The sequence below is a fragment of the Rutidosis leptorrhynchoides genome, chromosome 5, assembly GCF_046630445.1.
Source record: "Rutidosis leptorrhynchoides isolate AG116_Rl617_1_P2 chromosome 5, CSIRO_AGI_Rlap_v1, whole genome shotgun sequence".
Classification (NCBI taxonomy): Eukaryota; Viridiplantae; Streptophyta; class Magnoliopsida; order Asterales; family Asteraceae; genus Rutidosis; species Rutidosis leptorrhynchoides.
The window spans coordinates 158,265,516-158,282,764 of NC_092337.1; the positions used below are offsets into that span (position 1 = coordinate 158,265,516).

The following is a 17,249-nucleotide window of genomic DNA, read 5'->3' on the forward strand; positions in this document are numbered from 1 at the left end:
ATAGAGAAAATTTCTAAGTCCTAAAAACTAAAGCGTCGAGAAATAAGAAAGAAAAAGAATGCGCGTCGAAAAACGTCGAAAAATAAAAATAAGAAAATAGCGCGTCGTAACTTAAAAGTCTAAAAGTTATATCTAAAAAGTTGCACCTAAAGGTCTAAAGGTAAATGCAATTTTATTCAGAAAACGGCAATTACTTAAAGGCACTAAAATCTATTTAAAACTAAAGCGAAAAACGGCGTCGCAAAATTATAAAGCACCTAAATCTTAGTCTAAAGAAAAAGCACTTAAGGGATTTTACGGCAAAGCCTAAAAATCTAGAAAATAAAAATAAGCTACGGCAAAAACTATGTCTTAAAACTAGCTACGAACAAAAAATATACAAATATTACGCTAAAACAAATGAAAAGATACAAAATATAAAAATAAACTTAAAGTTATAAAAATTATTTATTTTTATAAAAATATTATTTTTATATTATTTATTTTATAAAAGTATTAATTTATATATATATTTAATAATACTAATTAATATTTAAAATACAAATTAATTTAAAAACTAAAACTAAATATTAATATTAAATATAAACCTAATTAAGTTTTAATAATAATAATTAAATTATACTCGTAATAAATGCCAAATTAGGGTTCTGGGTGCATCTGTCAGGGTGGCTCCGCGATTCGTGGAGTTTTAAGCCTGCAAACTCCGCGAGTCGTGGAGTTTGCATTTTCGGTTTTTTTTTTTAATTTTATATTGTTTTTCTAAAATGATATATAAATATATTTATACAAAAATAAATTAAAAATCTAGCGTTTCGCAAAGTTCCCCTGCAGCGGCGCCAAAAAAACTTGATGTGGTAGCGTGGGGGTACGTGATAGTACTATATTTTACTACGAAATACGTTACAAATTACACAAGTTTTAATTATTTATCTACAAATGGGATATACCTAAACCTTGCTACAACACTATAGGCAGTGTACCTAATCGTAGAGTAGTATAGTTTTTAGTAAGTTCGGTTCGTTCCACAGGGAGCGGGCTTATTAAACACTATATTTTTAAACAACTATATTTGTACAAAATATATATAATAATATATAAAAGGGGGTTTACCGTTTTATGACCGGTTTGTCGATTTATATTTTAAGCGAAGCGTATAGTAAATGACGATATTTAAATAACAATATAAAATAAATAACAATAATTAAAATGACAATAAATAAAAGTACGAGGAAAAAAATGAAATAAAATATATTATGCTTATTTAAACTTCCGTAATCATGATGTTTGACGTGTTGATTTTAGTTTTATGCCCATGGGTTAATTGTCCTTTGTCCTGGATTATTTAATATGTCCGTCTGGTTTTTGTCCATAACAGTCCATCGGTCATAAATTTAAAGTGCGAGTGTCCTCGTCAAATTATCCTTATACCCGAAGTCAAATATTCCAACTAATTGGGGACTTAAACTGTAACAAAGTTTTAATACTTTGTTTAATAATTACACCAGGTTATCAACTGCGTGTAACCCAAGGTTTTAATACTTTGTTATCAATTATGCCAAGTGTCCTTGTACATAATTTCACCTCTGTTTTAATAATTCCATAGACTATTAATCCATTCCCGTATCCGGTTAAATGAACGATTATTCGTACATATAAATTCCCCGCCCATCGTATCCGATTGAGTGTATATGGTTATTTATGGGTACGTCCAATTGTAAATCTTTATATTAAAATTAACAAACTATCATTTAGTTAAAAAAATATAAAGCCCATAGTCTAATTTCCACAAGTGTCGTTCTTTTGTCCAAACCCAAATTATGGTACAAAGCCCAATTACCCAATTTTAGTATTTTAGCCCAACATCATGATTACTTCGGTTCAAATAAGCATAATAACAACTTAGTTACGAGACATTAATTTAAAAAGGAGAACATAGCTTACATTGATTATTTATCGCGTAGTGGTACACGGACAGAGCTCCGACTTTAAAACCCGTAAAAATAACCTTTACATAACCCGAACTAATCTAATATAAAACTACCCTATACTATATATATATATATATATATATATATATATATATATATATATATATATATATATATATATATATATATATATATATTTATTTATTTATTTATTATTTAGTATTATTATTATTATTTATTTATATATTTTTTATATATTAAAATCGAACGAATGCATGGCCTTTTATAGGCATTTTGATTTCTGACAGCTCCGCGAGTCGTGGAGTTTTATGCCTGCAAACTCCGCGAGTCGTGGAGTTTGAAAATCCAGCTCACAAACTTTTGGCTCCTAGCTTGTCGACATAATAAATATATAAATATAAAATATAAATAATTAATATAATTATTTATATATTATATTATATTCTTGTGCATAGTTGACTTGTAATTTTTGGTCCGTTGCGTCGGGCGTTGATAGTTGACTCATGTCCCGGTTCCGGATTTTCGAACGTCCTTGCGTACAATTTAATATCTTGTACTTTGCGTTTTGTAACTTGTACTCTTGTCATTTTTAGACGTTTTTCATTAATAAATTGAACCTTTTGAATTGTATCTTGTATATTTGAGCTTTTTAGACGTTTGTGTCTTCAAATCTTCGTTTTCGCCTTTTGTCTTCGCACTTATTTATTTAAACAATTACAGTGAAAATATAATACAATTACATATGAAAACCTATTATTTAGGAGAGATATTGCTATGAAATATATGTTCCTTTTTAGCCTTATCAGACCCATAAAGTCAATACCCCAAATGTCAAATACTTCACAGACTTGAATGACATTTTGTGGCATTTCATCACGTTGACTTATTTTTCTGGCCCTTTGACAAGCATCACAGGATTTACAAAGAAGGTGTGCACCTTTGAAAATTGTAGGCCAATAGAATTCAGCGTCAAAGACTTTTCTTGCTGTGAGTTGAGGCCCATAATGCCCTCCTGTTGGTCCTGCGTGACAATGGTTTAAGATTTGACTAGCTTCATCCCCGAATACACATCGACGGATTATTCCATCGGGACAACTTTTAAACAAATGTAGATCTTCCCAGAAATAGTGTTTTATAACACTAAAGAATTTCTTTCGTTTTTGGTACGACAACCCTAATCCACATACTAAGTAGTTTGCATAGTCTGCAAACCATGGTATTTCATTATAATCTATCTTCAATAGATATTCATCAGGAAAGTTGTCTTGTATAGCCGATTCATTTAGAATTTCTAATTCAGGATTTTCAAGACGAGAAAGATGATCAGCTGCGAGATTTTCTGCTCCCTTTTTGTATCGGATTTCAATATCGAACTCTTGTAAGAGTAAGATCCAACGAATTAATTGTGGTTCGGCATCTTGTTTTGAAAATAGGTATCTAAGAGCAGAATGGTCAGTATAGACTACCGTTTTAGCTAGAACGTGATATGAACAAAATTTATCAAAAGCAAAGACAATAGCAAGGAGTTCTTTGTCAGTAGTTGTGTAATTTGTTTGTGCTCCTTGTAATGTCTTACTAGCATAATAAATAGTTTGAAATTGTTTTTCAATCCTTTGTCCTAAAACGGCTCCCATTGCAAAATCACTTGCATCGCACATGAGTTCAAATGGTAGATTCCAATTTGGAGTTATCATGATCGGCGCATTAGTGAGTTTTTCTTTAAGAATATTAAAAGATTTGATGCATTCATCCGAAAAGATGAATGGAGCATCCTTTTCTAGGAGTTTATTCATAGGAGTGGCAATTTTAGAAAAATCTTTTATGAAACGTCAGTAAAAATCGGCATGCCCTAGAAAACTCCTAACTCCTCTAACATTGGTGGGATGTGGAAGTTTAGCAATTACATCTACTTTAGCTCTATCCACTTCAATTCCTTCCTTTAAAATTTTATGACCAAGAACGATGCCTTCTTTAACCATGAAATGGCATTTCTCTCAATTAAGAACTAGATTTGATTGCTCGCATCTAATAAGCATTCGTTTAAGATTAACTAGACATGTTTCAAAAGTATCACCGAAGACTGAAAAGTCATCCATGAAAACTTCCATGCATTCTTCTATCATGTCGTGAAAAATTGCCATCATGCACCTTTGAAAGGTTGCAGGGGCGTTGCAAAGTCCAAATGGCATGCGTTTATAAGCAAAAGTACCATAAGGGCACGTGAATGTGGTTTTCTCTTGGTCCTCGGGTGCTATTGGAATTTGAAAATATCCGAAAAAACCGTCAAGAAAACGATAGTAACTATTTTCGGCTAACCTTTCCAACATTTGATCAATGAAAGGTAAGGGAAAGTGATCTTTTCTGGTGGCGTCAATTAATTTCCTATAATCAATACATACACGCCATCCTGTTACAGTCCTAGTAAGAATAAGCTCATTTTTTTCATTTGTTATGACAGTCATGCCACCCTTCTTAGGCACGCATTGAACTGGGCTTACCCGTGGACTATCAGAGATTGGATAAATTAAACCTGCATCTAGCATTTTAATAATTTCTTTCTTAACAACATCTTGCATATTAGGATTTAATCTTCATTGGCGTTGCACATACGTTTTATGATCTTCTTCCATAAGGATTTTATGTGTGCAATACGAAGGACTTATGCCTTTAATATCATGAATCTTCCATGCAATAGCTGGTTTATAAGCTTTTAGCACAGAAATGAGTTGAGATTTTTCATTTTCCTTAAGAGAAGACGATATTATTACAGGTAATTCAGATTCACCATGTAAATAAGCGTATTCCAAATGGGTTGGAAGTGGCTTTAATACTAATGTCGGTGGTTCTTCTATCGATGATTTGTATCGATATCTGTCTTCCTCTTTTAGCATTTGAAGTTCTTCTATTGTTGGTTCGTATTCATTAGCCATAAGTGCAGCTAATATTTCAGCTTCATCAATTGGTTCAGTTCCTTCTCTCAAGGAATATTCTCCTGTTCCTTGTAATTCTAGAAATTCTTCTAACAATTCTGCATGTGAATCTATAGTTTGAATATAATAACATGTATCATCTGCAGATTGCGGTTGTTGCATGGCTCTATCAACATAAAAGGTAACACTCTCGTCCTCTATACTTAGGGTCAGTTTCTTACCAAACACGTCTATTATTGCTTTAGCCGTGTTTAAGAATGGTCTTCCTAATATAAGAGGAACTCAAGAATCTTCTTCCATGTCCTGAATAACAAAATCTACTGGAAATACTAAAGTACCAACTTTAACTAGCATGTTTTCCATTATCCCTCTAGGATATTTTACTGATCGATCGGCTAGTTGTATGCTTATTCGTGTTGGTTTCTATTCTTCGAGGTCTAGTTTAGCGTATAGTGAATATGGCATTAAATTTATACTAGCACCTAAGTCTGCCAATGCTTCTATTAAACTAAGACTACCCAGAAAACATGGAATTGTGAAACTTCCTGGATCTGATAATTTTTCTGGTATCTTATTCAACAGCACTGCAGAACAATTAGCATTCATTTTAATAGCCGAGAGTTCTTCCATTTTCTTTCTATTTGTGATTAGATCTTTCAGGAATTTAGCATACCTTGGCATTCCTGAAAATTGTGATGACCCAAAAATTTCTGACCAAATTTAAACTTAATCTTTGTATGATTAACATTTCTGACACGATAAGCAAAGTCTGTAACACTAAATCTCAAAATTTTTGAACTACTTTCATATATTCAAATACCTTTCGATTGTTCTTGACTATTCGGGAACAATTATATGTATATAGATACACATATATATATATATATATACTATAACTTGAAAACGTAACAATGTATTAATTGTTTGATACCGTACAATAAACTTATTGGTTTAAATATTTATTTGAATATATATGATAAGTTGGAATATTAATTATATGAATAACTTGTGACGTATATTTAAAACGTGTTTATGAATGTTGAATATATATTAACTTGGTCATAAAATGATTTGTTATTATATATATATATTAACAAATAGCGAGACAATGATTTATAGAAGTAAATGACCAAAACACTCGAAAGTTTAAGATACACTTTGAATGATATAGTTTATTGATAATTTAAGACTATATTTTGACAAAGGTACGAGTCATAAAACGTAAATTGCGAGTTTTCTAAACGTACAAATATGCGTTCGAGAAACCGGAACCGGGACATAAGTCGGGCGACAACGTACGAGTCATCGGAATGAAAATTACAAGTCAACTATGCACGAGAATATAACATAATATATAATTAATTAATATAAATTATATATATTATATATTAATAAATAAAAATGTCGACAAACAAGAAAACAAAAGTTTGTGAGCTGGATCAGAGGGCCATGCGATCGCATGGCCTTGAAGCACAAATCCCATGCGATCGCATGGGGTGCTTTTTCAGAAAAGGTTCTATAAATTGCACGATTTCAGTTCAATTACACACATATATTTATCTATACTTCGTTTATAATTATTATTTATATTATTTATATTATTATTATTATTATTATTATTATTATTATTATTATTATTATTATTATTATTATTATTATTATTATTATAATTATTAAGATTAATATTATTATTATTAATCTTATTATTTTTATTAGTAGTATTATACATAAAATACTACGATGAGGTTATGAGTGTGTCACTTTCAAAATGGTTTTCAAGCGGGATAGAGCTAAGGAAATTATGGGTTATTACCAAGGAGGTTATGGGTAATGTTCGGGGGTTTATTTGTAAATCAAACCTAGTGTTTATCATCTCAGTTGCATCTACTACTTTCCTACAATATTGAATTTCAATATTGATACGTAAGCACTCATATTTAATCTTTTATATATTAATTATGTATCAATATCTAGTGCTCGAGTATATATATTTATACATGCTTGTATGCTAAATTTCGTCGTTAAACAGTTTATGATGAATCATGAATTAAATACATATATTACTGGTAAAAGGTATATGATATGCATGTTTTTGGAAAGCTGGCGAAAAATCAATGACTTTTCATTTAGATATCGAATAGTTTCGATGAACGGATTAAAAGATATGATCAACTGAATTATGATTAACGTTGATTGAAATTGCTTTTGAATCTACAATTAAGATTTAAACAACTTGTTTACGAGATTGATAAAATGGATTTTTGAATATTACCAACCGAGTAAATAACACCTTATATAAGGTATGTCTCGTTTTGTTGAACTATTGTCAAAATTAACTTTTTGAAACGACTTTGGATAACTTTTGTGTGTCAATCTCGAGCATTAGGATTGTGATACACTATGACCAGACCAAGCTTGATAGACATTTATTGACCAACATATGTTCTCTAGGTTGAGATCTACGGTTATTTGGTAATCCGAGTTTCAGTCACATTTTGGTGAACGAATTTATATGCTGCTAAGGTGAGTTTCATATGATCCCTTTTTAATTGGTTTTGCAATACATTTCTGGGCTGAGAATACATGCACTTTAATTTAAACGCAATGGATACAAGTACATACTTAATTCTACACTGAGTTTAAACCGAAAATCCCTTAGCTTTGGTAACTAGTAGCTGCCAGTACATAGGATATGGACTGGTGGGCGCGAATAACAGTATATGGATCCATAGGGCTTGACATCCGCGTCCGAGCTAGAACGCTAGCCTTTTAACGGACGTGTGTTATTTGAGTTTAGGACACGTTGGTTTGCGTGTATTAAAACGAATGGGGTATTGATCATTATAACATTAAAGCTTAGTTACCAGGGTGCTCTGTTATGTAGAATCTATTGATAAACGTTTCTGGATGAAACAACTGAAATCTTGTGATCCACTTTTATATACAGACTATACGAAACATTAAAACTATGAACTCACCAACCTTTGTGTTGACACTTGTTAGCATGTTTATTCTCAGGTTTCCTAGAAGTCTTCCACTGTTTGCTTATATGTTAGACAAGCTATGTACATGAAGTCTTACATGGCATATTTTTCAAGGAAACGTTGCATTCACCAAATCATCACCATGTATCTTATTTTGACTGCATTGTCAACGGAAGTACTATTGTAAACTATTATTTTAGGTGATTGTCTATATGTAGAAATCATCATATGTTGAAAACCTTTGATTTAAATATTCATTTATGGTGTGCCTTTTCAAAAGAATGCAATATTTACAAAACGTATCATATAGAGGTCAAATACCTCGCAATGAAATCAATGAATGACGTGTCCGTCCATATGGATTTGGAGCGATCGTCATAGTTGGTATCAGAGCGTTGGTCCTAGTGAACCAGGTCTTGCATAAGTATGTCTAACTGATAGTTGTTAGGATGCATTGGTAAGTATGGACTTCGACTGTTTCTGCATGTCAAAAGTTTTGCTTATCATTTCTTGTCAGAAATTACCTGTGTATCTTCTTAAGTCTAAACGCGTCTTATTGCATTGATTGCATAGATAGTGTAGAGACAAAATTCATATCTTGGCATATCTATTACAGTAAACTTTGACTGCCATCTTCCGAAAATTTCTCCGTAATTTACGGGATTTTGGTATTATATATACATATGTAAATTATGTATTGAAGAGTACCAATCAAATTCTATAATCTATTTCATATCAAAAATCATCTCTCTAATTATACAAGATGGATCCCGTATCTAGTTCAAATTCCTTAAATTCCGACAGCTATTCCGATATGGATATTCACCTGAACTCTGAAGAAAGTATAACCGGAATGGATCAACCAATCTGCCATCACCTATTCTGGATGAATTGGGAATGGGTTCGTAGCCTACTTAATCATTGGAGACAAGAAGAAGGTGATCCCTTCCATCCACCACATTCACCTCTTGGCGAAGAACCTGAAGCACTTACCGGCGAACCTATTCGTAATACTATTTTCTCTCTCATTTCCAGAGTATCTCATCATGATTATATACTATCCCATATTATAAATCTTATTTATCCGATCATCCGAACCACCAATCATCCCCGTATAATAGAAGAAGTCAACGAGCTTCGTGCTCGGGTAGTGGCTTTGGAGAATATGGTGCAAGGGTTACGAACACCAGCAGCAGCACCCGCAGCATAACCGGTACCACCATCATCCACACCAACAGGATCATTACCACCACTAACAACCACATCCGCATCACACGCCTCAACATCACAATTTGTACCTCGGATATCAACATCATACGCACCATAGGTACCAAGAAGTACCAGCAATGACAAACGATGAAGTATGGATTCATAACTTCATCGGAGAAATATTCTACGACGATTATGTAATTTATAAAGTTTGGAGATTATCTATTCTAGCCTTAACCCTAAATTAGATAGAGTAGAAACCCTTATCCGAATGGTGTTAGATACAAGTTAGACTTGTTTTACCAACAGCATCAACGGTACCCTTAGCCTCACCAGCACAGTCAATGCTATCAACATCATTAGAATCATCAGCACCTCTAACATCACAAGCTCCGCAAGTTCAAGAAAGCACCGTGGATATTATTACAAGTCAACAACGCGTATATTTGTATCAACGAGTTATGAAATATTAACTCATTCCCTCTGAAGAATTTATATGTATATCTTATATATATAAATTTTAAAACCATCATAAATCTTTTCGTACTAAGCCATTAAGTATGAATTGAAAAAGGGTAAATACTACTCGGTTAAATTCATATTACTAATATGCTATGATGTACATCCTTCGTTAACAACTTAACCTTCGTTAACTAAAATCTCTGTTTCAATCCAATGAATTCCGTTTCATAATAAACCAAGTGTATTATTCAATAATATGGTTGATTTTACACTTTCATCTTCGATGCACTCGAAACTTTCTAGAAAACATCATTTGCACCCTGCGAAGTTTGCAAGAATTCCACGAATATCAACACCCTTCACCAAGGAATATCAATAAGAATAAATAATGAAGTATTGATTTCATTAGTGAAATACTCCGCAAAGATTATGTAATCTTTAATATTTTAGAGATTATTCATTTCTAATTCAAGCCTAAAATCAAATGAGATTAATATGATATTAACTCATTAAATCTGTATTACATCTGAAGAAAATATACATACATATATTTTCATAAAAACGGTAATAAAAATTCTTTTGTACAAAGTATTAATGGTGAAATTTTTAAACGGGTAGGTAATACTCGGAAAATATATAAGTTCACAATTAATATGTTATACTGTACATTCTTCAACTTTGATTCACAAATCTATTAATCATGCTCACAACGATATACAATCGTTTTCATACAAATTCGATTACATATTCTGGTATTGACGGATCAGAATCCAAGTCATAACTCTGAACCGGTGACATCATTCTTAGATCTCTACATCTTTCAAAACTATACTTTGACTTCAAAACTGTGCAAGATCCTTTAGCGTTGTTTTTACCGAAAATAGTCTTGCAATTCCTTTTCAAAGTATCCAGTATTATCAATAATTCAACCAGTCAACGACGACCTTTCAGACTTGTAACTTTGGTATATATGTTTTTGTTACTGGGGAACCTTTTATGTTCCACCACATTAGCAGTAAATTTACCAATAACTTCATTGATCTTTGACCTTTCGAGAAATCCTTATACTCATTGAAACCGTATCATGTACTCATTCACGTCTTGTAACAATAATTGCCATACCAACTACCAAGAATTAGCAATCAGTATTTTGAAATCTTGCATCATGTCTACGCCAATAATTATATGTGTACATATAACGTCTATCTCCTGGACTTACATACTTCGAATGTGAAGTTTCTGAAAAACATCACAAACTTCGAAACTGATTCTCCGAAATTGGAAAAATGTTGATGAAGCAGCAAAAACTGTAAACGACCTTAACAATAAAGAATAGTGTGCTGGCAAAGCTCAGGAAAAGCGAAGGTTTGGAACTGGAAAACAGATTGAGCAAAGTATGAAGGAGGCCGTGGACAAATCACAAAGACTGAACCTGCCTTCAAAGAATCCAAATGATTCAGTGTCTGCTGAAATCCTTAGAAAATACCTTGCTCCTTACTCTAAAACCTTTACGGACAATATTCTTCATCATCATCTTATCTTGAATATTAGAAATTCTAAGATATTATCATATATTCCATTATAAATATCTTCAATATTTCTGAAGATGTCTTCATCCGAAATCATTAATCTCTTCGCGCTATCTGTGTTACATCATAAAAGAAACTATTTTAGTTTCTAACATCTGAAAAATTTGAAAAATTTAATATTTTGAAGTAGTGTTGGGAACTGAAGCATGAATTAGTATAATATAATGACAATTGATCAACGTGATTATATTACAGTAAGTCATGCTGAGTTTCTAATGGAACGTGATAAAGGTTCACAGATCCCACCCTCATCATGAACCATGTTACATAACTCTTTCATTCTATATACTCTCTAAATATATCAAGAGAATATATTTCTTGATGATTCGGTCTTTTCCAGATATTCTGGTAATTTGACAAGTCAGATTGTGCTATTACCGTTTCTTTCTTAGAATATTAATTATATTCATTCTGAAATTCATACCTACGAATTCTGGACCATTATTCGCTTGACTTAAAGTCGGGAAGAGAAAACAAAAGCATGAAGCTCCGAAATATAATGGAAAATATAAAGCCTGAAAACAACCCCGAAATTACAAACTGTGTATATCAATGCATATAGCAATATAAAGACACGGGAGAATGAAAAACAATATAACCCCAAGGTAATAGTAGAAGAAAATAACTTCCTCTGGTGGTAGATGAAAAAGAAGAATGACAGATATAAAAGTTAGGAGTATATCAAGAATCAGAACTGGATGAAGCATTTCACAATCTTTTGGAAGTATGAAATGAGGAAGAAGATTATAGGAGTGGTGAAAATAATGAAACGGAAGTGGTTAATTTATAGCAAAATATCAGGCATAGCAATTGAGGCAGATTACACATTTAAAGGAAATCTTAATTTTCTTAAATTTCGAAGAATCAAATCTTATTTAGATTATGAAGATTTTCTATTCCTTAAATTCCGAAAATCAATCGTAACTACGTCAAAAGTTAAGACGAATCTCTATTCTTTCATTTCACTCTTTTACGATAACTTCTCTCATACGCTTCGAATAATCGGATTGTTTTATTCATATTATTCAACGGTGATAAAACTCTATTTATCAACACATATACGTCATGAAAACTTTTTTATTGTTAGTCATGACGACCTCACTCAAATTTCGGGACGAAATTTCTTTAACGGGTAGGTACCGTGATGACCCGGAAATTTCTGACCAAATTTAAACTTAATCTTTGTATGATTAACATTTTCGACATGATAAGCAAAGTCTGTAAAACTAAATCTCAAAATTTTTGAACTACTTTCATATATTCAAATACCTTTCGGTTGTTCTTGACGATTCGCGAACAATTATATGTATATAGATACATATATATATATACTATAACTTGAAAACGTAACAATGTATTAATTGTTTGATACCGTACATTAAACTTATTGGTTTAAATATTTATTTGAATATATATGATAAGTTGGAATATTAATTATATGAATAACTTGCGACGTATATTTAAAACGTGTTTATGAATGTTGAATATATATTAACTTGGTCATAAAACGATTTGTTATTATATATATATTAACAAATAGCGAGACAATGATTTATAGAAGTAAATGATCAAAACACTCGAAAGTTTAAGATACACTTTGAATGATATAGTTTATTGATAATTTAAGACTATATTTTGACAAAGGTACGAGTCACAAAACGTAAATTGCGAGTTTTCTAAACGTACGAAAATGCGTTCGAGAAACCGGAACCGGGACATAAGTCGGGTGACAATGTACGAGTCATCGGAACAAAAATTACAAGTCAACTATGCACGAGAATATAATATAATATATAATTAATTAATATAAATTATATATATTATATATTAATAAATAAATATGTCGACAAACAAGAAAACAAAAGTTTGTGAGCTGGATCAGAGGGCCATGCGATCGCATGGCCTTGAAGCACAAATCCCATGCGATCGCATAGGGTGCTTTTTCAGAAAAGGTTCTATAAATTGCACGATTTCAGTTCAATTACACACATATATTTATCTATACTTCGTTTATAATTATTATTTATATTATTATTATTATTATTATTATTATTATTATTATTATTATTATTATTATTATTATTATTATTATTATTATTATTATTATTATAATTATAATTATTAAGATTAATAATATTATTAATAATCTTATTATTTTTATTAGTAGTATTATACATAAAATACTACGACGAGGTTATGAGTGTGTCACTTTCAAAATGATTTTCAAGCGGGATAGAGCTAAGGAAATTATGGGTTATTACCAAGGAGGTTATGGGTAATGTTCGAGGGTATATTTGTAAATCAAACCTAGTGTTTATCATCTCCGTTGTGTCTACTACTTTCCTACAATATTGAATTTCAATATTGATACGTAAGCACTCATATTTTATCTTTTATATATTAATTGTGTATCCATGTCTAGTGCTCGAGTATATATATTTATACATGCTTGTATGCTAAATTTCGTCGTTAAACAGTTTATGATGAATCACAAATTAAATACATATATTACTAGTAAAAGGTATATGATATGCACGTTTTTGGAAAGCTGGCGAAAAATCAATGACTTTTCATTTAGATATCGAATAGTTTCGATGAACGGATTAAAAGATATGATCAACTGAATTATGATTAACGTTAATTGAAATTGCTTTTGAATCTACAATTAAGATTTAAACAACTTGTTTACGAGATTGATAAAATGGATTTTTGAATATTACCAACCGAGTAAATAACTCCTTATATAAGGTATGTCTCGTTTTGTTGAACTATTGTCAAAATTGACTTTTTGAAACGACTTTGGATAACTTTTGTGTGTCAATCTCGAGCATTAGGATTGTGATACACTATGACCAGACCTAGCTTGATAGACATTTATTGACCAACATATGTTCTCTAGGTTGAGATCTACAGTTATTTGGTAATCCGAGTTTCAGTCACATTTTGGTGAACGACTTTATATGCTGCTAAGGTGAGTTTCTATTGATCCCATTTTAATTGCTTTTGCAATACATTTCTGGGCTGAGAATACATGCACTTTAATTTAAACGCAATGGATACAAGTACATACTTAATTCTACACCGAGTTTAAACCGAAAATCCCTTAGCTTTGGTAACTAGTAGCTGCCAGTACATAGGATATGGACTGGTGGGCGCGAATAACAGTATATGGATCCATAGGGCTTGACATCCCCGTTCGAGCTAGAACACTAGCCTTTTAAAGGACGTGTGTTATTTGAGTTTAGGATACGTTGGTTTGCTTGTATTAAAACGAATGGGGTATTTATCATTATAACGTTAAAGCTTAGTTACCAGGGTACTCTGTTATGTAGAATCTATCGATAAACGTTTCTGAATAAAACAACTGAAATCTTGTGATCCACTTTTATATACAGAGTATACGAAACATTAAAACTATGAACTCACCAACCTTTGTGTTGACACTTGTTAGCATGTTTATTCTCAGGTTTCCTAGAAGTCTTCCACTGTTTGCTTATATGTTAGACAAGCTATGTGCATGAAGTCTTACATGGCATATTTTTTAAGGAAACGTTGCATTCACCAAATCTTCACCATGTATCTTATTTTGACTGCATTGTCAACGGAAGTACTATTGTAAACTATTATTTTAGGTGATTGTCTATATGTAGAAATCATCATATATTGAAAACCTTTGATTTAAATATTCATTTATGGTGTGCCTTTTCAAAAGAATGCAATATTTACAAAACGTATCATATAGAGGTCAAATACCTCGCAATGAAATCGATGAATGACGTGTCCGTCCATATGGATTTGGAGCGATCGTCACAAAATTACATCAATGAAAGGAATATTGACATTTATTTGTTTAAACATATCCAAGAATTTGGATTGCTCGGCTTCAAGTCTTTCTTTTCACATTTTACTTGGGTAAGGAAGTGGTGGTTGGTATGGTTTAACATAAGGCTTTGCCTTAACTGTATTATCTTCATTAACCTTTTCAACTACCGGTTCTGATTCTTTATCTTGCTCAGGCTGTGGTGCCTGTGGAGTAGGAATAGAGTCATCAGAAATTTCAGGTATTTCAGATGGTTTAAGTGTAATACCACTTCTCATGGTAATGGCTTTAGCTATTTCATTCCGGGGGTTAGCGTTTATATCACTAGGTAGACTTCCCGGTTTTCTTTCACCTATCAACCTTGCTAGGTTACGCACTTCTTGTTCCAGATTTTGAATAGAAGCTTGTTGATTTCTAAATGCTTGAGAATTTTGTTCATTAGTTTGTTTCTGAGAATTGAAAAACTGCGTTTGAGATTCAACTAGCTTCGACATCATATCTTTTGAATTTGGCTTTTTATCATCGGTTTGTGGTGGTTTATTTGGAAAAATAGGTCTTTGCTGGTTGTAAGTATTATTGGATACTTGTTGATTGCTAGGACCTTGTTGGTTGTTGTATTGAACATTTCGGTTATAATTCTGATTTTGATTGTAATTTGGTCTTGGCGGTTGATAATTACCTTGGTAATTATTTCCAGGCCTTTGGTTCATGTATGAAACATTCTCTCTTTGTTCCATTGTTTGTTCAATACTGAGACAATCTTTTGTCAAATGTGGTCCTCCACACTGCTCACAACTAATTCGTATTGCGTGAATATCTTTAGTCATCTTTTCCATTCGTCTCTCGAAAGCATCTATCTTTGCGGAAATGGAATCAAAGTCATGGCTAGAATCGGCTCTAGCCGCTTTAGATGATCTAACGATATCTTTTTCTTGATGCCACTCATGTGAGTGGGAAGCAGTGTTATCAATAATTTTATAAGTTTTAGTTGCGGTTTTCTTCATAATGGAACCACCAGCTGCTATGTCGATGTCTTTTCGTGTAGTAATATCGCATCCTTGATAGAATATTTGTACTATTTGATAAGTGTCTAAACCATGTTGAGGACATCCTCTCAATAACTTTCCAAATCTTGTCCATGCTTCATATAAGGTTTCATTTGACTTTTGCGTGAACGTAACTATTTCTCCTTGAAGTCTCACGGCTTTAGATGCCGGAAAGAATTGTTTAAGAAATTTTTTAACTAAAACATTCCATGTATCAATCGCCCCTTCAAGTAACGATTCTAACCAATCTTTGGCTTCTCCCTTTAAAGTCCAGGGAAATAACATGAGATAGATCTGTTAATCCTCAACTTCTCTGATTTTGAATAGTGTACAGATCCTATTAAAGGTACGAAGATGTTCATTTGGATCTTCCTTCGGATCACCACTAAATTGGCATTGATTAGTTACCATGTGTAGGATTTGTCCTTTGATTTCATAATCTAATGTCTGGTTGAGTAATTGCGTGACCTTGGCCAGTGCGTTTAGCTCTCATTTGGTCTTCCATACTTAGAGGTTCCAGATTTTCCATGATTGAATTTGTTGAATCTGAATCACTAGAGGATTCTGACTTAATGGTTTCTTCCTCGACAATTTCTGGATGTGTAATTTGTGGTTCAGGAGGAGTGATTAGTGGTTCAGGATTTCTGAATTGTCCCTGAATATTCTCCAGATTCTCAATTGTGAGGCTGGGTTCAAAAAATGGATTATCGGAAATTTAAATTGGAGTACTTGGTCGACTAGATGAAGATTCTAAAGAAAAATCAACGGCGACAATATTGGCTAGATGTCTTGATCGAGTTACGGGTGGTGAACGTATGAAAGGTGGTGAACGTTTTGCTCGGTGCATTCACTGAATATCTATTAGTTATAAAAGATAAAAATTATATAAGCTATCAAATTAATAGACTTTTCTGATTTTACCCAAGTTTCGAATAGGCAATAGATGCAGTAGGTAACCAGGACCCTTTAAATCGGAAGCCCCCAACTCGCCACTAACAAATCCAACTATTACTACGAACCAGAAAATTTTGGATCTCTATCAATTTAACCGCTTAAAATAATTTTTCGTCGATGTTTAAAGAAGATAAAGAAAATTCTATGTCCTAAAAACTAGAGCGTCGAGAAATAAGAAAGAAAAAGAGTGCGCCGAAAAATAAAAGGTCGAAAAATAAGCGTCGAAAAATAAAAGTCGAAAAATAATAAAATGCAGCGTCGAAACTTAAAAGTCTATAAAGTAAAAATTAAAACTTATGTCTAAAG

At 32.2% G+C, this 17,249-nt stretch overlaps 1 non-coding gene across 1 annotated transcript; it reads left to right on the plus strand.

Annotated features, from left to right (window-relative positions):
- Positions 1-16,035: 16,035 nt before the first annotated feature.
- Positions 16,036-16,142, plus strand: LOC139851187 (small nucleolar RNA R71). Its single transcript, XR_011760543.1, has one exon. It is a non-coding gene; the product is annotated as a small nucleolar RNA R71 (small nucleolar RNA).
- Positions 16,143-17,249: the final 1,107 nt, after the last annotated feature.